Source organism: Astatotilapia calliptera, chromosome 22, assembly GCF_964374335.1.
Source record: "Astatotilapia calliptera chromosome 22, fAstCal68.1, whole genome shotgun sequence".
Lineage (NCBI taxonomy): Eukaryota > Metazoa > Chordata > Actinopteri > Cichliformes > Cichlidae > Astatotilapia > Astatotilapia calliptera.
The window spans coordinates 34,520,799-34,544,376 of NC_137442.1; the positions used below are offsets into that span (position 1 = coordinate 34,520,799).

Sequence of the window (23,578 nt, forward strand, 5' to 3'; positions counted from 1 at the left end):
CTGTGTATTTCTCTTCTCTGTTGTTGCAGCTTCTTCCTGTTGATATGGCACCCTCAGCGAAACTGCGGATAATTTTTGGGGAGGATGATGTCCACAAACTACTTTTACCTGCAGGCATCCCAAGCACACTTCAGGACCTCAATGATGTTCTTCAAGAGACATTTGATATTACAGGACCATTCACTATTATGTACCAGGACATGGATTTCGACGGTCAGTTCTTCACTTTGACCTCGATTGAGGAAGTACAAGATAAAGCTAACCTCAAAGTAGTAAAAACTGAATCAGTAATCTTGAGTCTCACTACTGTGGACATGTCAGAAGTCGAATCTCCAGTTCCACTATCTACCGGAGCAAGCTCCTCCTAATCTGTATGCGACACAATCCTGTTGTCCTCCCCAGATGAGAGTGGACCATCCTACAGGTTTAAGCCATGGCCATTTAAGTTTGAAATACTTCTCTTATGATATAGACCTTGCACTGGAAGCAGGAAAGCAAGCTTATGAAAATGATGGCACACAGCGAACGTTGTTGTCCAGATTGGACGGGTACACCACCAAACTCCTGGAGATATTTCGAAGGAAGGGCGGGACTGCAGGGACCAAAATAAAACCAATGTTGGACTCACTGAATAAGGTAAAATTTTAAATTATTTTTATTACATAATCTAATGGAAAAGATGAGGTCATACACACTGAGAATGTATCACTCTTATTTAAAGGACAAGTTTGTTATTTTAAACTTAAAGCTTTGTTTTCAGATTGTTTATGATGAAATCGAACGATTTTGATTGAAATTTGGACACATGCTGCTGGCCTGAGCTTTTTTGGTTTCTGTGGTAGCACACCCCCACCTCCACAATGGCTTCATACAAAGACGTGAAACTCACCGAGTGGTCAGGGGTGTTCACTGATATGTTCACACACAAATCGCTGCAAAAATGCTTTCCAACAGGTGTTTTACCATTTGTTGTAAAACTGTGGACCTTTTTTTTCAAACGCCTCACACCTGTACATTCTTCCGCCGAGAGCTTGAATAATAGAATAGAATAGCGGCGGACTAATACCGTACATCACAGCACATCTAATACAAGTCAATGGAGTTAGACAAAAACTACAATAAAAACCAGTTGGAAAGTATCTTTTGCAGCGATTTTTTGTGTGAACATATCAGTGAACACTCCTGACCACTCGGTGAGATTCACGTCTTTGTAAATGACAGTTTTATGCGTTTTAAGAAGGATTGTTCCAGTGCACCTATGAAGCCATTGTGGAGGTGGGGGTGTGCTACCACAGAAACCAAAAAAGCTCGGGCCAGCAGCATGTGTCCAAATTTCAATCAAAATCATTCGATTTCATCATAAACTGAAAACAGGGCTTTAAGTGTAAAATACTGAACTTGTCCTTTAATCTGATCAGTGTCTGTGTTGGCTGAAACTGTTCTCTTGATCCTGACACTGTGGCCACAATTAACAATTTATGGACATGATTGTCTCTACAAGTGTATACAAACCTGTCTATGGGCAGAAATCTGTGCCATCAGAAACTGAAATTGAATAAGTTAAATTTGAATTTGAATTGCTCAGATTGAATCTGAATTGTAACTTGAATAAATGCTTTTGAAAACGGAATTTGAATTAGTCTAATTTGAAATTGAATTTATGGTTTGAAAATGATCATCACTAAATTGAAATTGAATTTTATATTTTGAAAATGAATTCGTTTGCTTTGAAACTGCATTTTATCCTTTAAAAATTCAGCTCTCGAATAATTTCAGTTTCACTTCTCACCATTCAGTTTCAGTTCTACAATTCAATTTCAGTTCCAAAATTCAGTTTTTTGGAACTTACATCCGGTTCCGGTTCTTGCGTAATCGCGCGCAGAGTAATCGAACTTCGTTTTACTAGCGGACCGCAAGTGGCAATCTACGACATCTTGAGCTGGAGCTGGAGCTGGAGTAATTCTCCTGAAGACATTCGTGATGTCAAATGACCAGTTGAGAAACGCTCAGGTTGGTAATAAATGTATTACATGTATAAGAACAAGCGTCATGTTAACAAATAATACCCGTACAGTAACGTTTATGTGTGTTGTAGCTGTTAGCTAAAAACGCTAATTTAGCGTAGATTGCCCTGGGTTCAGCGTTGACAAACAAATATGAAAGACAGCTTTCAATAGAATCCCAAAGTTGTCATCTTGTAGCCCTCCGGAGTCCTCCACACTTGCAGAGGCCCCTACAGTAGGATGAAGGAAAATTTACAGGCTAGTTTCAGGTGTGAGGAAGTTGCAGGTTTCCTGAAAAGCACTATTAATTAATTAAAGTGCTTGAAATCCATGAAACTGTGCTTATTATTGTTAAATTCTTGTGGATTTAAAATGTGAAGGCAACGTTGATGGTTTGTAATGGCCTTAAGTGACACTTATTATTAACAGTTATCTTAATACTAAATGACGTTGTATTGCATTTCCTTTTTCAGAATATATTCGTGCAGGAGTGCTTGTCCAGATTTAGGCAAAGGCTGGAGTATGTCCTCAACAACGACCCTCTTGACCTTGATTTTCTGGAGTACATTGTGACCCAAGAGAGGACTTTCATGAATGCACTGGAGAATGCTGACCTTCCTGCTGATGTCTGCGAAGCTATAGAAGAAGTGAGCAGCTTGTTACACCAGCGAAACAACCCTCCCCCCTTCAACTCTGTGGTACAGATTATTGGTCCTTATGGGCGTTTTAGGCTTCAGGTCACAGAGAATCACCTCCAAAGTCTTCTTCAGCTTGGTCTACCTGCCACATGTGTAGCAGACCTTCTTGGTGTCTCAAGACGTACCATGTACAGGAGAATGCAGGAGTACAACATGTCAGTTAGGAGTCTTTACTCTACCCTATCTAATGACGCTCTTGATGCCAAAGTGAGAGACATTAAATCCAGACTACCTCATGCTGGATATCAGATTGTCAAGGGTTACCTTCAAGCTGCGGGCCACCGTGTACAGTGGAACAGACTAAAGGCATCAATGCACAGAGTTGATACAGAGGGCATCTTAACAAGAATGTCAACTTTGGGCTGTGTGGTTCGGCGAAAGTACTCTGTTCAAGGCCCACATTTCCTACAGCACATTGACACCAATCATAAATTAATTAGGTTTGTTTTGGCATAGAAAATTAAATGACTAACATAATTCTGAATAATTTTATCCATCAGATGCTTTATGCTTTGCTTGTCTTTTCTTCACCAGATACAACATAGTGATATTTGGCGGCATAGATGGCTACTCTAGGAAGGTAAGTTGCATACCCAAATACAGCACATATTATTAAATCCACAAAGACTTTCTCACATCTTGTTATCTTTTCTCTCGCCGCTTATGTAATTATACAGCTCACATATTTTGATCATATTGTGTATTATGACAGTTTGCACACTCTTGTCACATGTCCTCCTATAAACATTTTGTATATATGTATGAATTTTTAATGTGGTGGTGTTAATCAATTTTCCCCCGGTTTAGATTATGTACCTTAATGCTGCATGTAACAACACAGCCAGCACTGCACTTGATTTTTTTCTGGACGGAGTTAGAAGATTTGGATGGCCTTACAAGTGAGTAATTCTTCGTTAAATTTATTCTGGAGTTTGTCTCATGATTTGTGTTTGCCATGTTTAACCATGAAATGATCAGGATTTCAGTGCTGTATATAAATTTGCAAGTGTGTCAATCATGTATTTGAATAATTTTTTAGTGTATTTTGTTGTTTCAATACTTATTTTTAAAATCTTATATGGTACAGAGTGAGAGCTGATCAAGGAGTTGAAAATGTCAAGATTGCTGAAATGATGTTCACTGTGAGAGGCACAGGATGTGGAAGCTTCATAAGTGGAAAAAGCGTGCACAACCAGAGGTAATGCTTGTAAGATCTTAAATGGCATAACATTGTTATTTCATCATGATTGACTCCAGCTGAATTGCTGTTTGGCTGTCCTTTGTTAGTTTTTGATTGACCTTTCAGACCTTTTCTGTATTTTTTTTCAAATGTAGAATTGAGCGCCTATGGAGGGACGTTTGAACAGGGGTGACACACATTTATTATGATGTACTACACAGCTTGGAGGAAGATGGATTTCTTAACATCTCAGATAGTCTTCATCTCTTCTGTGCCCATTATACCTTCCTCCCAAGACTCAAGGTGGATTTGGCCAAGTTTTCTGCTGGCTGGAATGATCATTCCATCAGGACAGAGCATAGCCTTTCACCAAACCAGCTGTGGGAACTTGGGATGCTGCAGCACCCCATCAGAGAGCCACAGAGATATGAAGAAAATTTGGCAGTTGAGTATTAATGGCAATGTTTTGGTTTTATTGAGTGCTATATGTAGATTTTTAAAATCATTTACATATGTGCTGCTTTATTTCAGGAAATCCAAATTGAGAGCATTGATTGGGAGAGTGCAGGGCTATCCCATCATAACAACCCAGGTGTTTTGGTGCCAGAAATTGAATGTCCACTGAATGCTGAAGATATTGAATCTCTACGCCTTTCCATAGATCCTCTTGTGCCTTCATGTAGTTTTGGAAGAGACATTTACCTGACCACACTCTCACATGCTCTTCACCTACATCACCATCCATGAAAGTTGCAGCTTGGCCCATCAGAGTAAAATTATAAGAACATGTTATTTTACAAACTGCTAGTGATAGTTTTTCTTTTAAATAATCCCTTTTTCTAGGAAGAATAAGAACCTCTCCTTGTTTTAATGGTAATTTTCATTTTCTTACTTTCTGTTACACTCATGAACCCAAATAGATACTCACAAGCTGACACAGTCAAATGGAGGAGGGAATGAGATCAGCAAGGACTATATTGACAAAAACTTTTTTTTAATAATAATTTCAATGGCAATAAACAGAATGCTTAAACTGTAAAACAATAATAATAAAAAACATCAAGCAACACGCAACGATTTCTTTGTTTTACTAACATTTCATGGAACAATCAAGATGTCTGGCTGGCTGATTATGCTCCTAAATATGAAGAAATGCCTGACCATAGTGGAACGCGTTTGTCATCACATGCTTGAACTCTTCATAAGTTTGCATATGCTGAACAGGTAGCTTGACTGTATTACTACATGCTGTCACGGTTGGGTAGCAAACTTCATGAGCGCCATACTGAATATGGCATGAGTGGTTGAACTGCACAGAGACTTTGAAGTTCATCTTCTCATCTGGCAGGACAGGAATGTGGCCTTGTCCTGTGAGCCACTGCAAGAATGAACTTGGGGAAAGGATGACTGGACGGTCACTGGTCTCAGGCTCTTCACCTTTTTTAAAAAAAGACAAAGCAGTCATTTAGATAAAATATTAGATACTGTTTACCTGTAACTTCACAAACACAACTTAAAAACTTAATTACTGACAAAGAGTGAACAAGCACTCATAGTGTAATCTACAGCTGTGGCCAAAGGTTTACAGAATAAGAATTGTTTTCACACATTTTGCTGCTTTTGTTTTTTAATATCTTTTTGTAAAACGTTTTCTGAAGTGTACTCCAGAAACGTCGGACAAAAAGATCTAAAAACACTAAAGCAGCAAACTCCATGAAAACCAAGACTGGCCATTCTCTAAAAGTTTAGCCATTCCTTACATAAAATCATGATTCCAAGTTTAACACAGAAAGACAAAATACATTGACAGTAAACTACATGTGCACTTACGTGATTCCAGCGCTTGCAAGAAGTCCTGTAGATGGTTCATAATCCTCATTTCCACCTGTTCTTTGTTGGAGCCCTTCTCGCTGAACTCAGGATGGCATGTTGCAAAAACAAAGTCAGCATCAGCCTGGTAAGAAAGACAAAGAAAATTGTGACTTTATCTGAATCAAGACTTAATTGTAATTGAGATCAAGGACCTATTATTTTGTCTTTATTCTAAGTAATTGTATTCTTTTGTCACGCATAAAGACAGGGACATAAAACGTCTGTCTCATGCTGCTTGCTAGTTCTTCTCATTTAATCTTATAACTTTGTATAGATCAAGTCTCTTTATAACTCTGTAGGTTACATGTAAATAATCCTTGTTAAAAGGGATTTTTTCATTGCTCCTGATGCCTTGTGTTTGCTCTAAACGGTTCAGGAATATTAAGCAACTTAAGACAATTTTGAATATTCTTTTTCCAGTGCCACCATTAATTACATTTTCTACTATAGGACTTGAAGTATATACTGTAAAGTAAAGATAAAGAGCACTTTGAACTGCTATTCACAATTACAAGTGTTATCCCTACTAAAGTCAACATTTACTCACCTTAACTTCCACCCCTGGGACAAACAGCGATTGGCACATGTTTTGGTACTGCTTCAGTAGATCAGTAAGACCATAAAGGTTGAGCCCATCACGTAGCTGGGAGAGGAGAGGCACCAACCGAAGTGTGGCGTGAAGAACAACAGCACTGAAATGCAGAAAGGAAGAAAAAGTCGCATGCTGCTAAATGAAAAAATAAAAAAAAAACTTTTTTTGGGGGGGAAACAGTAAAACAGTTTTACCGAACAATTTCTTCTTTCTTTTCGACATTAACAGGTCCATGATAGCCACAACTCAAAATTTCATCAGTGAGTTCTGTCATTTTATCTTCTGTTGCCGAATCAACCTTAAAGGACACAAACATACACATTAACATGACCAATTCCAGAGTCCTATAATTTGCAAATAACATAAGGGATGGTAAAATCTGTGCTAAACATGTAATTCAAAACACTGTAGAGCAGTGAAACCTTTAAGACTTCATACCTGGGAGATAACAGAAGTGTAATGATCATCACAGACATCCTCTTTCCTAATGTTCTCAATCTGCAGCTGTCCACTACACAAGTACTGGTAACACCAGTCTTTGAGGCAGCAGGGTGTGGCCCACCTTGCGCCAGACTAACTGCCCAAATTTCACCAGCACTACTGTGAGAGGAGAAGAGATAAATAACATCAATCAGGTAATTTCCAATGCGTGTGTGTGTACACACAACTGCGGACCCCAATGCATGTGAGAAAGTCCTACCGGAAGTTTCCTAGATCGAGATACAGCAATGAATATTTGGGAGCCTTCCCAGTCTGGTCACCCTCAAATAGCCGTTGCTCCAAGCCTGCAACCATTTCTTTTAACACAAATAGTTAGTCCGGTTAAGTAGCCATTTTCACTCCTATCAATTTAGATCACATTTTAAATACGAGTACCTGTGAGGAATTCTTTCCGTAATGCCCCTGTATCAATTCCTGCCTCTCCGATGAATGTGACCCTCAGCTGATTTGTAGGCAATGCCTTTTTCTGCCTCTTCCACTGTGCAAGTCCCCGCTCCACCATATTGGATCTTGAGACAGTGATACGGAATTCTTCCTCTGTATTCACAGCAGTACTTATGGCCTGCAGGATTTCATCCAGGCTAATGGAGAAAAACTCGCAATTACAAACATGATACTGGAAACCATGTTGTGTGTATTCATGTGTATTCGTTAATGTCTTTTAGGTTTTCAAACTGAATTGTGTCACCACTAGCAGTATGTGACTTTGACCTAACAGAAGAAGAAAATGCAGTGGACAGAAAAAAAAATTATAAGGATCAAAACCTTTAGGTAGCTGGATTCCTTTACACAAAGGGTACTTGGCAGAAATTGTTTGAAAACCACTGTACAGAGCATTGAAGAAAGACTACTGATGTGTACAAACCTAGAAATGCCCATCCTTTGTTGTGAAGGTAGGTTTGCATTGCTGTAATGAAAAAATGCCAGAGTAAAAACAACATCACTTGACCTCAAACATATACTGTACAAAAGCAACAAATAAAACAATACCTTTACAACTTAAAAACTTAAAAGAGAACTTCTTCAACCGTGTTGTAATAACTTCTGTAAGACTTAAACAATTAAAAATGTTATGGCAAGAATGACAAAACCTAATGCAAAAAAAAAAAAAAAATATAAGGATCAAAACCAAAGTATAACATACATGGCACAATCACTAACAAAGCATAAAATGCTGTCTATCAAAATATAAATTAATAGGTGGAAAGCAAAAGGCTTGTAGGGAAATTCTCAAACATACGTTGGAAGCCATATTAAAAGACTGCATTACCTCTCACAACACTCGCTTGCATGTGCCTCCACCTCATTCTGAGGAAATGTCTCACCGCAGACAGGGCACACAATCTGTAACAGGAAACAATATCAACGATAGAATCAATAATGCCTCAAAGACAGACATTAAACACGTTGCACTCAACATTACCTTTGCAGTTGAGGACAAAATAATGACATCTTCCTCCACATCCTGTCAAGACAAGCAAAGAAAGGGGAAAAAACCAGCAACTTTAAAAGAATGGAATTGTGATGTGATTCCATACATCTGATTGTTGCTTATCTGTCAACTTTCATTACAAATACAGCTTACATGGGCTACCCACTTTAAATATAAGGAATAAATCCAACCTCTAATAATGAACCTCTTCAACTTGGCTATTGTAGGACACTTTAATCAAACTCAACTTTCTCCCCATTCAATGTAAGGCATCATATTTATGTTCCTGTCTTTGTCATGCACAGTCAAATAGATAAAGGTTAAAGGGGTACAAAACTTCACCTTTAGATGTGAGTTAAGTTGATCGTCTTCTGTATGTGGTATGGGATGTGGTGCGTCCTCTATGTCTTCATTACAAGTCTGATAAAGGAGAATAGCAAGTACAAACTTAATAAATTACCTACAGAAACACAAGCAAGTGTAGTGACATCCACAACATTGAACATGAAGCTCCTGACTGATAAAAACATTTTCAAAACACGTTTCAGTCATTACGTAGTTTTATAGGACAAAGCTACGTGTAATGTGATCTCCCAGACTCATCCATGCAACGGGACTGTACACACCTCCTGTGCATTAGTATCTGAAGGCTGACATGTTTCAACATGCAGTGCTAAGAGTTGAAGTGGGTAGCTGGTTTGACATGAGTGGCACATCGCTTTTGGCATATTGGAGAAGGAGCTAGAGTCAGGAGGCAGCGGCTGAGTGTCTAGCTCTTCCTGGATTGGAGCAATGTAAAGGATGGTCTTTCCCCCAGCACTTGCATTTTTTAGCAGTGACCCAGTATATCCACTGTCCTCAGGAGGCACCATATTTAGTTTCCGAGAACCCCATCCACCTGTCGAGAAAAGTGAGTGACTCAGTACTATTCAAAATGTGGCAGTACACATTGCAGTGCATTCATGGTCATGATATCATCAAAATTCTTCTATAACTATCAATTCAAAAGTTGGAATGGCCATTAAGAGGTTTTTTCTACCTGCTCCCTTGTAAATCAGCCAGCCCCCAGAAACACTTTCCAGTTTTGGATACAGATCTTTGAGTCTTGAACATACCTTTGAAATAAACCATCGGCCACCAAATTAATTGACTCTGAATAAAGAAAAACACTTGTTGATCGTTAACTTACAACAAATATATTTTCCTGTCAATGTGGAGCAGTACCTTACCTCATCATGACTGTAGCTGTCAGGTATCAGTGTAGACCTACGTCCCAAACCAGCTTGCAGATGGACAAATTCTTCACTGCCTTTTGGAGTAGACTGAGCAAGCTTGGGTAAGAGATAAAAATTAAGTTGTATCTCTTTAACTGGTGTGAATTGGTTGGCAGGCCCTCGAAAGCACCGGCGCTTTGCTTTGTTTCCATAAAGAGCAGGAAAAGACCTGTGAAGACATGTTATAAGTTGATATAAAATAATACAATTGTACATCTGAACAAGTTATGGGTATTGAGAACTTAAATGAGTAAGTATAAGGAACAACAAGTCTGACAAAGGAACAAATACAACAAGGAACCTAGTCATTTCTGTGTGGACACTTGGTCGGCCATCTCTCCCTCTCTCCTGACTCGTTTCCTGTCTGCTAGAATGACACAATATTCAGAAGATGCATCACATAATTTTATGCTAACTAATTAATATAGTACAACAATAAAACACATGTCAAATGATTCAAAAGTCATTTGGTAATCTGTGCATGTGTTGTTTGTGTCTAGCTTCACAAAACCTGGGAGGCTCTTGGTGAGTCTGAACACTGGGTCGAACAGTGGTAGAAGTTAGTAAATTTAGCAGGTGTCTTGCTGATTTCTGAACTGTCTGCCTGTCAAACACAAGAATTGAGGAGTACGTTAAAAGTACTGTGTATTTAATCATACACTATGTAACAGAAAAGTTATATATCATATCACACCGAAGTGATCAGTAATGATCCAGACACTGATGAGTGTTGGACTAAATATACACTGTAGCTAAGGGTTTTAAGTAAGCTAAAGACTTGGGATGCTGTGTGAGACATAAGTAAACCCAAATGGCAATGGTTTTGACATTCTTTTGCACGTTTTCCTACTGTAGGGGCCTCTGCAAGTGTGGAGGACTCCGGAGGGCTACAAGATGACAACTTTGGGATTCTATTGAAAGCTGTCTTTCATATTTGTTTGTCAACGCTGAACCCAGGGAAATCTACGCTAAATTAGCGTTTTTAGCTAACAGCTACAACACGCATAAACGTTACTGTACGGGTATTATTTGTTAACATGACGCTTGTTCTTATACATGTAATACATTTATTACCAACCTGAGCGTTTCTCAACTGGTCATTTGACATCACGAATGTCTTCAGGAGAATTACTCCAGCTCCAGCTCAAGATGTCGTAGATTGCCACTTGCGGTCCGCTAGTAAAACGAAGTTCGATTACGCAAGAACCGGAACCGGATGTAAGTTCCAAAAAACTGAATTTTGGAACTGAAATTGAATTGTAGAACTGAAACTGAATGGTGAGAAGTGAAACTGAAATTATTCGAGAGCTGAATTTTTAAAGGATAAAATGCAGTTTCAAAGCAAACGAATTCATTTTCAAAATATAAAATTCAATTTCAATTTAGTGATGATCATTTTCAAACCATAAATTCAATTTCAAATTAGACTAATTCAAATTCCGTTTTCAAAAGCATTTATTCAAGTTACAATTCAGATTCAATCTGAGCAATTTAAATTCAAATTTAACTTATTCAATTTCAGTTTCTGATGGCACAGATTTCTGCCCATACCTGTCATCTCTCCCTTAATATGCGCTCAAAAGCAGAGAAATTTACAGAATTTTCAAGGTGACCCTCTGAGTGCAGCGAGATCCCTTCGTGTTGCCCATAGACTCCAATACAATTATTTCCCAAAATATTACTCTTGCGTGTGGGAATTCCTGTCCTTGACTGGTGAATATTGTGATAGGAGGTACTGATATGTTGCGAAAAATTCATTTGCATGTCCAGTGATGAGGCAGAAAACTTTCCTCACTGGGCAGAGACAGTTTCTGGACCCACAGATTATGACATGCACTGGACTCTTGTCTTAACACATATCGTTGAGAAATTCATGTTAAGTTGCGCACTTCACAACGTTAGAATGTAGCTGCAGGCTTACATTCTCCATGGGTAACTTTCTGTTTACATCTGTATGTGCTGTTATGTATGTATGTTACATATGTTATGTTGTGTATTTTCTGCAATAAATTTTCTTTTTGGGTTTAATAGCATCATGTCGATGGCAGAAGGGACATTATCATTCGTTACTTAGTTGAGTATCTTGGAGAGAGTGGAGAGGAGCTGATCAAAGACCATCAGGTATCTGATGATCATAATGACTGTATTAAAATTATTGTCTAACCTTATAATCTGGTCTTCACTTGTGATGATATGTTGAAGGTCAAAGATTCTCTACACTCGTGATGTTTTTAAAAAAAGACTCAAGATTAATATTTTTAATCAGGCTTTTAACTAATTTCTTAAATCTTTATGCTCTTACCCTTTATCTTTTAAATCATATTTAATCTTTATCTTATCTGCCTTAAACTTGAACTTGCCTTATTCTGCCCCTCCTGTTATTTCTAAGGTGTGTTTTTTATAAGTTTGTTATATGGCAGGTCATAATCATTCGTTCTGTAATTAACTGTTGCAACGTGTCAGAAAATATGTTTATTCCTGATCTTGTCTGGGCAAAGCCTGCCATCTAGTGGGTTGACAGGGTCGCGCCATGTTAGAGCGCAAGCAGTGGTTTTCTCCCAGCGCTCGACAGGGAAGGTCCATTTCTCTGTGTCTCTGTAATTTCCTGCATCTGACGCCCTTGAAAAGGCATAATCTGTAAGTGTGGCAAAACGGTTTATTGTTCCCACTTATTAGTACCTTGTTCAGCAAAGTAATGAGTTTCTTGTGTGTTTAGCGAGTTTGTTACATCACTAGCACAAGCTAGCTGTTAGCCCTTTGTTTAGCCTGCTAACATGAAGTATACCAGCATGTGGTGTTGGCTATATCTTTTGACATGTGTTGATACTGAGATTGTGTAGTGATTGTTTACATAAGTCAACAATATTTAATGTAATCTTTGTGTATTTGAATGGAGAGTGAATACACTGTATTCTGTTTCTGTTATTACAGTTTTACAAAAAAAAATAATAAGGATCAGTAAAGCTCCGAAGAATGCCATGCGGTCTCCTGAGTACGGTGGTCCCTAGAGACAAAGCACGTACAAACTCCAAAACACATGCAAAATACAAAACACATGCAAAATACAAAACACATGCAAAATACAAAACACACGCAAAATACAAAACACACGCAAAATACAAAACACATGCAAAATACAAAACACATGCAAAATACAAAGCACATGCAAAATACAAAACATATGCAAAATACAAAACACAGGCAAAATCCAAAACACATGCAAAATACAAAGCACAACGGAAGTGCTCAAGGACGATAGGGGCAGTGTTGAGCTCGATTTGCAAAATAAACGGCAAGTTTGTTGCAAACACACGGAGATGGATACCAGCGGAAAACACCAGCAAGGATAGACCAACTACGCCTCATAATAAAGGTAATGTGCAAACTGTTGTTAGTTTGATTGTTGTTGTTTTTTTATTACTATGAACGCTTGGTTTATGCTTTGCTCATGGAGAACTGGTTTAAAAAAATGGATAAAAGTATGAAAACGTCATGTTTTAGCGATTTCTGTCCTTTGCTAAACATAAAAAGTAGCATGCTGTGCCGTTTATATACATATATAGAATGAAAGTTAAGATAAAATATGTAATCTTATTTTAATATTTTGCTCTGAGTAATTGATTGAAAAACATTCTCATGGTAAAACAAGTATTTGCAAGTGAGGTTATACAAATCTAAGTGTAATGTTTTTGGTTCAGGAGTCTTAATGTAAGATGTGAAATACTTGTATTTTCTGTGGGTTGTAGTGAATCTTAATTTTGTAAAACATTTGATGGGGTCATTTTTACAGATGTACTGTCCCTTCTGTGGACACCTCTTGGCAGACAGTCCTGCCTTTTGTAGTCTATGTGGTAAAAACATCAAGTTTTTAAAGGACATCACCAGCACTGTGTCGAGAAATCCTGCCCTTGGTGAAGAGGCAGCAGCTCTTCCATCTACCAGTTCCAGCATCCTGACTGGCACAACTATACAGTCTACACAGGGTAAAAAACATATTTGTATTAAATAAATCTTCTTAACTGTCCCTTCCCTAAAATGATAATTTTTTTTTTCTGTTTATAGCTGGGAAATCATTAGTGGAGTCATTTATAAAATTTAGGGATGTGAAAGAAAGGGAAAGAAAGGCATTTTTTTCAAAGAAACACCAGGAACAGAAACCAATGAAGGTATGTCATAAACTTGAACGTGGACGTTGACCACTTTTGTTGCTAATACAAAATCCAAATTACCTGTAGCACTGCCAAGGCATCGCTGTAAATTTCCATATGCATATGAAAGGAACTGTATATATTGCAAGGGTGGCCAACTATGTCCTCTACAGCTATGGACCCCCTCCCCTCCCCCCGTACTATCTCTGTTTAATTTACTTTGAGGCTGATTGCTGTTTATTACCTGCATATGGTGTGTTCAGCTAATCACAACCTTGGACATTAGTGTTGCTCGGGGAACGTTGAAGAAACTAGAAACGATCTAGTTGCCGCTCTTGGGGATTGTAGTTCACCACTGATACAGGGCTTACAATTTTTAACCTGATCAGAATTTCTTAATTGTCAGCCTTTGGTCAACATTCCTTCAATAATATATGCCCCCTGTTAAAACTAGATTTAGTCGCTAATGTTGTCTTTTGAGTCACAGCACAGCTGGAGCACAACTACAGATCAGAAATAAAATGGAAGACAGGGAAGATCATGTAGGAGCAAAGATGTAAAAACATGTTATTGTTAATCTCATTCCTAGATACAGATTGGCATCATGAGAAGGACCAGTGATGGTATAAGACCTGTTCGAGGAAAGTCACTTCCAGTTGATGTTCATTCTCACTGGTCAACTGAGCAAATCTTGTCTGCCAGCGTGAAAAAACATAAGGACTTTAACTAGGACATGGCCGATGGACCCTATGTACTGCTATACCCTGATGCAAGGGAAGTTAACACAATTCCTGGAACCAACACCCCTTTCAACATCCAAAAATACAAGGATGCCATAGGGAAGGCCTATCAAAGAATAACTCTCTACATTTGTAACCATGATGACTTCTTAAATACTGGTAAGTGATTCTGATAATGCAGTGACAATCATAAATTTTAGATATTAAAAATAATTCAAGATTTTCAAAAAAATGTTAATCAGAGAGTGACATGATTTTGCCACAGATTTCAAATATATTTAATTTGTGCTGCATAGCCAAAGTGTTCTATATGTTTGCTAATTGTTAGATATAGCTTTCAATACATACAGTCTAATTTAAATATATGTATGTTTTGAATCATTGAATATTTGCAGATTGCAACACAGAGTGTGAATCTGAAGAGGACAATGAAGTTCAAGTAAAAGCAGTAGAAAGCCCACTGTCGGACACTGTGGTTAGTCTTTTTTCTTTACCATTGTTTTGTGTGTGTGTCTGTGTTTGTATACACCAATATAATCAAGAAAATTTTAAAGTTTTAAAAAGTGCTGTTAAGCTTATTTTACTACTTATCAGGTATGGGATTTTCCAGATAATCACAGCACACCGGAAAGAGCACCTTCAAGAAATAGGTAAGTTTTGTATTGTGGAGGATACAGTGCGGCGACCCTGAATAGGGAGGAGCCAAAACACATTATTATGTATTATATTGTAAATTCTGAAATTATTTAAATTCTTTACAGGGGGTCAAACTTGCAAACTTCTTCTGAAGTAAGACTCTGAAAAATGTCTAATTATCATACAGGCTACAAACATAAATTATATTAACTGTTCATATATTTTTGATATTTAGACTCAAGGTCCCTGCTACAGGTATGTTTTGGACACAGAAATTTGTGTATTGAGACACTAGACCAATAAAATCTTAGTTAACTTTAGATTTTAAGAAATGTTCTACTTTGCCCACTAAATGTTTTTCATTGCAGCACATACACAAGTGTTTATGCACCGATTGTAATTGATAGTGACTCAGACAAAGAAGTTCTCATCGAAAAGGATGAGAGTGAAACACAAAGGTAAGTATACATTTAAATGTGAGAATGTAAATATGCTAAAAGTGAGTAATAACATCCTCATTTTATGTGATATTAAATAATTTTTTTATGTTCTAGTACAAATGGCCTGACTGCTGCAGAAGTACTTGAAGAGCTGGCGTCTAAGACAATAAAAACATCTATCAGCAGATTTAATATAAACAGAGCAAATGTTTGGGATGGAGCAGCTCGGGGCTTTAGACGTGTGTCTTACAACCCAACTGATGATATACTAGTGAAGTTCAGCGATGATGCAGGACAGCGTGAAGATGGAATGGATAATGGTGGTCCTAAACATGAATTTTTGACATTATTAATGAAATGCCTTAGATCACGACGAATCTTTGATGGACTTGAGGACAGCAAATTTCTTACATTTGACAGCGCTGGTGAGAAAGTTATACCATCTGACTATAAAATTAAATTAATACATTCTGAAGTTAAGCTTGGATGATTAATTGTTTATTAAAATAAAAAGGCATATAATTTAAAGCATTATTTTAGCATAATCAAATAATGCTTTGATTATGCTTGTCTTGTAGGGAGACATCAGTATGTCTCCCTACAAGACATACTGATGTTTGCCACGGGCCTAAACAGCATTCCACCAGCTGGAATGGAACCAAGACCAAGATTGCTGTTTGGTGATGCATCACGTTTCCCAATTGGGAAAACATGTGCAAACACCATTGTGATACCAATGGTTTTCTGGAATTGATCCTTATAAACAGAAAAAAAAAAGATGGGAAATGGTAAAATAGATCATCAGACAAGAAATGTGCAGTTTTAAATAACAATGACATTTTAAAACCAATGTATTGTCTCATTATTAAACTAAATTAATATGTTGCTTCTTTGGGCCTCAGTAAATTCAAGACAAATAAAGTCTACAACTATAACCCTAACCTGGACGACTAAGAATCTTCACAGATATATACCTTGGTTTAAATGATTGCAAAATAACGTGTATGCAATTTATATAACATAAAAATAATATAGTACATAAGGACTGCATTCAAATGTAAATAAACTGTAAACAGCCAAATGGCAGCTTTGTGAACTGGTTGAGACAACCTTTTTTTTAAATGTTATTTGTGAAATACTTACTGTTGTCGACAAACGCCAAAAACTCAATATGTTTGCCACATGAACCGCAGAACTTGACTTCTCCCACGTTATGGCCACAATATGGACAAAACATTCTTATCCTGAAACAAACAGCATTTTTCTTTTAAAATAGAGTATTAAAACGGCAAAGGGCAGACCTAAGCTAAAGTGTATATACACAAACGCATTTCCAACACAACAGCTATGTTGCTAGCGTAAAACAGAACTTCCAAAACACAACTACCTAGATAACTTAAATTACACAATTGAGAGCATATGTGTATTAGTTGTTGATTTATACACAAACACTAATATATATTCAAATAATTAAAAAAAAAAAGAAGGTTCATTTACCTTTTACTGCCACACACCAAATCCGGTCATTAGAAACGTCATGGCTTATGTAGCCACTAGGTAACAAAAACTCAACACTGCCCCTAGCGTCCTGGAGCACTTCCGTTGTGCTTTGTATTTTGCGTGTGTTTTGTATTTTGCGTGTGCTTTGTATTTTGCATGTGTTTTGTATTTTGCATGTGCTTTGTATTTTGCATGTGTTTTGTATTTTGCGTGTGTTTTGTATTTTGCGTGTGTTTTGTATTTTGCATGTGTTTTGTATTTTGCATGTGTTTTGTATTTTGCATGTGTTTTGTATTTTGCATGTGTTTTGTATTTTGCATGTGTTTTGGAGTTTGTACGTGCTTTGTCTCTAGGGGCCACCGTACCTGAGTGTTTACTGAAGCCATTTAATGTTTAGCTTTCTGCATAAGCTGGATAGAGACATTCAGCTGAGGGCAGAAGATGCCTTTTGTCTGATTTTTTTCTGACTATTTAACGATCACTTATTAACTTTATTTTATGAGCAAAAGCGTATTTAATTTGATTATACCTTTATAACCTATTTCAATTATTTAATGGTTCTGGTCTACCAACACGTGTGCCGTCCCATGGACAGCTCCAGGCTGGATGGCCCCCAAAAGTGATTTTCTTTGTCTCAGGGTCAGCCTCTGTGAAGCACGTTCTGTAACTTTACGTATGAAAAGTGCCATATGAATATTGTTTTATTTGAGTATACTAAATTGAGTATACCTCTTTTTTATTTTTACATTTTTTTCTCTTAACCTTTTCTTTTACTTGGAATCTATTCTAGTTATTTCTAATTGTGGTTTGTTTGTTTTCACAGGACGTCAGCCAAGAAGCATTGAAAGAGGACTGCAGTAATCACATGATGAAGATCATCGTAATCCATCCCAATGTGGCACGGGAAAACCAAGATCCTGTGAACGTATCGGTCATCATTGAGGGGACAGAAATTCTGGAGGACTGCGGAAGTGTGACAAACGCTTGCCTCCTGATGTGATGTGCGTGATGTGCAGCACCTGAAACTACGGATACTGGATGCCTGTGCTGGCATTGCTCCTGCGGTGTTGCTATCAGTGTCATGGTTCTGGGTCAGTATTGACCCAGCATTCTGAGTTCTGGTCTATTTTTGAATGAACGCTTTGTTTCTCTGGTGTTTTGTTGATGATGATTATTATTGTTTGAGTTCTATGTGTTATATTCGGTATGCCTGCTTATGAGTCTGCGTCTGTGTCTCTGTCTGTCGTGTGCTACCTGTTTTATTTTGTAGGTCTGTGTCCTATGTCAGTGCATTCAGCTTTGTGCTCTCCCTGTCTCGTCAGTGTAATCAGCGTCAGCCGTGTCTCCCAGCTTTTTCCTCTTCGCTCCGTTCACCTCTTGTATTTAGTGTCTGTGTCTTCCCCTACTTGGTGTCGCATCGTTAACGTCTGTTCATCCTCTTACCTTCTCCATGCTGTGTGTTTGTCATGTTCCAGTTTTCCAGCACCACTGTTTTTTTAGAGTCATAGTTTGAGGAGTTTTTCCAGCAATAAAGCTGCGTTTTTAGTTTAAGTCCTGTCTCCAAGAGTCCTGCATATTGGGTCCACCACTCCTGCCTGCCTGCCACACAGCCAACCATGACAATCAGTGTGTGAAGAGTGGGAGAAGAGGGTTGCATTGATAATCCAACACAATGGGCAGCACATTGAGCACATTTTATAAGTGTCAGAGTGTAAGTCAGAAACTTGTAAATAACTCATGAATGAATAAAGTTACCTTGAAACCAAGCACACCATTGTTTTTCTTGTGACATTACCAATAAGTTTGATGTGTCAAATGGCCCTCTTCCTATACTCTGCTGCAGGTCCATATATCAAATGATCACTGTGGCATTACTGAGAGTTAAAACACATTCTTAAGTCTTTCATCTTTAATAAAATTATCAGCGTTCTGCTCTACCAGGTGTAACAACTGAGTTTAACATCCAGGCATCCATGAAAACGGAATTTATGACATTTAACGGAGTTAGAAGTTAGCAGGAAGTTAGATCGCTAGCTTCCATCTAAATACAATATAGCATGTCCTGACTGCGGGGTTTTGGAAACAAATTCAAACGTACAGCTCTGTTATCACTTCCAACATAAATGAAGACAGAAAACTAAACAGCAGTGACGTTTGTAGGGTTACTGAAGTTTGGCTAGCTGCTATATAATGATGTGCTACGTGACCGCTAGCGACACAGCTATGTTAGCATAATATAAACAAGCTAACTTTTTTTCCACTGGATAAAAGTTAACGTGAGGGTTCTCAGTGGTCAGGAACAAATGTAATCGCATGGCAGGATGCTGTAAAAGGACCAAACTTCAGCCAGGAGAACAACTGAGATAATCTATCCACAATACGAGGTTAGTCATTCATATACTGCTGCATGGGCTGTGCTGTAGTTACATCGTAAGGTTTTAAAAACTGAGCTTAAATAAATGATTAGCGGTAATAAAAGCCGAGGGAGGTCAATGGTGATCACTGACTTTTTTTAGGAGCTTTTTGAGATTAAATAGAAGAAAATACAAAGCATTAAACACGTTAACAACACAAAAGCCATATTAAACACAGACTACTTTAGGCCCGGAAGTAGGATTCGTCACATCATCACTTAATAATCGGATTGAAAAAACAAAAGTTGTATCCAAGATGGCCGACTTCTAAATGGCCACCATGGTCACCACCCATCTTGAGGAGTTTACCCCCTCACATATACTAATGTGCCACAAACAGGACTTTAACATCACCAACTGTGGCGAGACGAGGTTGGGATATAAAGTAAATACTCTTTGCAGTTTTAAAAAGACAACGCCACCCTGGGAATTTCACCCAGAGAATACTGAAAGTAACACTAAATCACCAGAAAGGCACTTAGGTTCGCTATACTCAGTCCAGAGACGAGGTTCAATGATCAACAAATTCACAATTTATTAATAATTATTTAAAACACCATATAAAAGCACAATCATAAATATTCAAGTACAAATATGCTTAAAAAGGTATTCAGAGCTGAGGCTTACCAGTGGAGGGGCAGGGATGCCACACACAAACTAAAGAAAGAAAACACACCCAAAACACAAGTGCAACACACTATCACACACACTCACACTAATAAACTAAACAAGGCAGGTGTGTACACTCAAGGGATCCCACCACCAAGGCACCCTAGTCTCCTCCACGTCGGCACTCCGCATCTGAATAAAAAGAAACAAAGAAAATTTTAATATATTACAACAAACTAATGTGTAGCACCGGGGGATAACCCAACTGCAGGACCACACTGGTGATCCACAGCTAGAAAAAGGGCCTCCCACCAGTGGTGTAACAAAAATCCAAAGTACAAATCAAAAGCAATAAAACGACATACAATCTGGATAAAACTCTAAAATCTGGAGCAAACGGAATCGCCGTACTGCTCCAACTTGCCGTCCACACGACGATAAGTTAACAGTCAATCAATAGGCACGCCAGCTGACTCCGATAACCGGCATGCATATGGCCGTTGTCCACGCCGACGTCCACTGTAAAAGCTGACAGCAGCAGGGAAAGAATTCTCACAACGGGAACAGACGGTAAAAGCACAGCAAGGCAAAACAGCAGCACTTCAGTTCGCGTAGCTTGGCGCAAAACTAAGGTCCACACTTCCTGCGAAACATAATAAATAATTACTATAAAAGAACAATAGAAGGCAGAGAGCGTAACAAAAGTTGATTACGTACCAAGTAAGCCGGGTCACAGAACGTAAGCAGAATAGCTCAGAGGAGGCTTCTATAGCTACGACCAGCCGCGATGGAGACTTTAGAGGAGTAACCCACAAACGATCTCTACCACACCGAGGAAGTCAGGTGACCAAAAAGGAGATCACAGGCAAGCAATGCAGAGACACTCAAATGGCCACTATTTATACCAGCGCCCCCTAATGGGCCAGGCTGAAAGTGGGTTGGACCGAGGGATAACATTCATCCTGCCACATTCTACCCCTCCTTCTTGCATCGTCGCCCCGACGATGAATTACAAAAACACCCAGATTAGTCCCAAGGCCTAAAAAATGCAGAGACAGCATGTACCCTAGGCTCAGAAATAGAGTTAGCAGCCCCTTGTGCCACCTCCCCTGTTGGTCTTGGGAGATGATGGATGTTTGAATGCTGGCCAGCTGTGGGCCGGGTTGTTTTTCGCACCACCACATTTCTTGTATCAGAACTCGTAGAGGGAGCAGGAAGAGAGCTAGATGGAACTGGTGCTACACTCGGAGTAACTGTACAAGTGGCTGGAACATCGGAAGTTCGGTCTTCTGGTGGGAGCAACAACTCAGGGCTACTTGGAATCACTGCCACTGGGCTGTAAGATGGTGAAACATTTACTTGAGGAGCTCCTATGCTCAGGAATAACAGGTCACTGTCACATGATGAGTCATGTCCTGGTTCTGGGGAGGATATTTCTGGGCCATGTGAGCTACTGCTTGGAGCAGGCCCTTCTGATGGTGTAGCTGCCGTTACCACAGCCTTCAACAAGGTACGATGAACATGCTTCACACTGCTGGGATCATCTGCAGGTGCAATGGTATATACTGCCCCACCTCCTTTAGGTGCCTTCAGGATTCTATATACCACGGGTTTCCATCGATCTTGGATTTTACACCTCCCTCTTCCACTCAAATCGCGCAGGAACACCAACTGGCCGTCGTTCAATGGTGCCTCTTTCACCTTTTTGTCATGGTGCCTCTTTCTGCGGTCGGCAGCCAATTGCAATCGTTCCTTGGCTCCTTCGTGTACAACCTGTAGCCGGGCTTGATGCTCCTGAATCCACTCGTGCACATCTCCACTGATGGGGTCCGGTACTCTGCCCAACAGAAAGTCCACTGGCAACCTGGGTTCTTGCCCAAACATCAATAAGAATGGGGTTTCCCCAGTAGCCTGATGGGGAGTGGTATTATAACAGTAGAGTAACTGGGGCAAACATACATTCCAGTCTCTTTTTCTGGATACTGGCAGGGTCCGCAACAAATTGTGCAAAGTCCTATTAAAACGTTCACACTGACCATTTCCAGCCGGATGATAAGGAGTAGTGTGGGACTTCTCGATACCATAAAACCTGCAGAGCTGCTGGATCAGGGAGCTTTCAAAGTTACGACCCTGATCGGAATGGATACGCGCTGGTACACCAAACTTCGAAAACCACTCAGTCACGAGAACCTGGGCCACTGTAGCCGCACATTGGTCACGAGTGGGGACAGCCAATGTATACTTGCTGAAAACATCAGTCATCACCAAAACGTTCTCCAGCCCATTCCGGGAAGGTTCGAGCAAGGTGTAATCAATGGCCAAGATTTCATTTGGTCGAGAAGCCAACAAATGTCCCATGAAACTTTGAGCTGCTGGTTGGGTGTCTTTTGCAACTTGGCAACGTTCGCATCTCTGACACCAACGAGCTACCTCAGCAGACATACCTGGCCAGTAGCACCGTGAGCGGAGAAGCGCTAGGGTCCTTTCCACACCTTGATGGCCATGCTCCTGATGAACATGAGTCAACACCTGCTCAATTAGTGCACTAGGCAGCAAAAGCTGAAGTACCACCTCGGCACCGTCAGGGCGATGAACCTGACGATACAGAACTCCTTCCCTTTCAATCAGACGATCCCATTGTCGTAGCAGCACCAGAGCAAGTGGAGCAAGCTGCTGCCGCTCCTCAAAGCTGGGTCGCTGCTTCCGTCTCCAGAACACCAAGATCTCTTTTATCACTGGGTCGACCTGTTGGAGGGTATGAAGATCAGGAGTAGTGAGATGGGGCAAAACTGTAATGGCAGCTTGTGATACCTCAGCTGGTCCCAGCCGCAAGGCTTGTTGAAGAGGTCCAGGCAAGGCTGTACCAGGAACCATGGCTTTAATCTCCTGAGGATCAAGTGGATGCTGGCGAGATAAAGCGTCTGCATTCTTATTACTCCTTCCTGACCTGTACTTTAAGTCAAAGTCAAACGAAGCGAGCTGAGCTGCCCAGCGCTGTTCAGTAGCCCCAAGTTTAGCAGAAGACAAGTGACTAAGAGGATTGTTGTCGGTGTAAACAATACACTTGTGGCCCAACAAGTACTCTCTAAATTTCTCAGTCATGGCCCACTTAAGTGCCAAAAACTCCAGCTTCATTGAGCTATAATTTAGCATATTGCGCTCAGGGGGCCTCAAACCCCGACTGGCATAGGCTATTGGCCTCACCTTACCTCCCTGCTCCTGGGAAAGCACTGCCCCTAGGCCGGCATGGCTGGCATCCACTTCTAAAATAAAAGGCAAAGAGAAATCTGCATAAGCGAGCACTGGTGCTGTTGTCAGTTTAGTCTTTAATGCCTCAAAACTTTGAGCACACTCTGCAGTCCAGTTCTCCACGACACCATGCTCTGACCTCTTCTTTGATTTTCTGCCTCCCCACTCTGCCACCAGTCTATGCAGAGGTGCCGCCAACTTGGCAAAACCCTCCACAAAACGGCGATAATAGCTGGCAAACCCAAGGAAGGAGCGTAGTTCCGAAACAGTCTTAGGAGGCTGCCAGTTAG

At 39.6% G+C, this 23,578-nt stretch overlaps 1 long non-coding RNA gene across 1 annotated transcript in view; it reads left to right on the forward strand.

Annotated features, from left to right (window-relative positions):
• Positions 1-23,578, forward strand: part of LOC145423385 (uncharacterized) — a 265,513-nt gene that overhangs the window by 105,760 nt on the left and 136,175 nt on the right. The gene's annotated exons all lie outside the window — the stretch shown is intronic.